Source organism: Triticum dicoccoides, chromosome 4A (genome assembly GCF_002162155.2).
Source record: "Triticum dicoccoides isolate Atlit2015 ecotype Zavitan chromosome 4A, WEW_v2.0, whole genome shotgun sequence".
Taxonomy (NCBI): Eukaryota; Viridiplantae; Streptophyta; class Magnoliopsida; order Poales; family Poaceae; genus Triticum; species Triticum dicoccoides.
The window spans coordinates 646,532,637-646,533,159 of NC_041386.1; positions in this window are offsets into that span (position 1 = coordinate 646,532,637).

Below are 523 nucleotides of genomic sequence, written 5' to 3' on the forward strand. Positions count from 1 at the left end.
GGGTGCGATAACCACATCTCCTTGCCGCGTCGGAAACGGCGCAGTGGGGACGCCGACCGGATGAAATGGCCAGCCCGGTTGCACGGTGGCGAGGGTGGTTTCTCCTTGACGCAACGTTCGATTTGGATGTCGTGGTTGAGCAGTGGTTAGGGCATCTCCTCCTTGACGCGGTGTCTGATTTGGACTCTGCGGTTGCGCGACGACGAGAAGAGGAAATAGGGTTTGACGGTGTGCCCTGCCTGCTTTAAATTGCCAGAAACAGGGCACCGACACTGCTTCAATGCGGGCACAGTAGCTGGAGTAGACCTTTCGGTCGCCGCTTCCGCATTGAAGCAGCGCTGGTCAACCGTTCGGTCACGTCAGTCAGCCCGACATTATTGTAGTAGGTGGCAACCCCGTCGTGTCCCATCTGGATTGGGATGAATGCGCGGTGGGAGTTTTGGAGCGAAACGCGCGGTGAGGGCTTTGGGTGGGACTGTGTAGCCAGATGCTAATGTAGCATGCGTCCGGAGGCCCGCAAAGC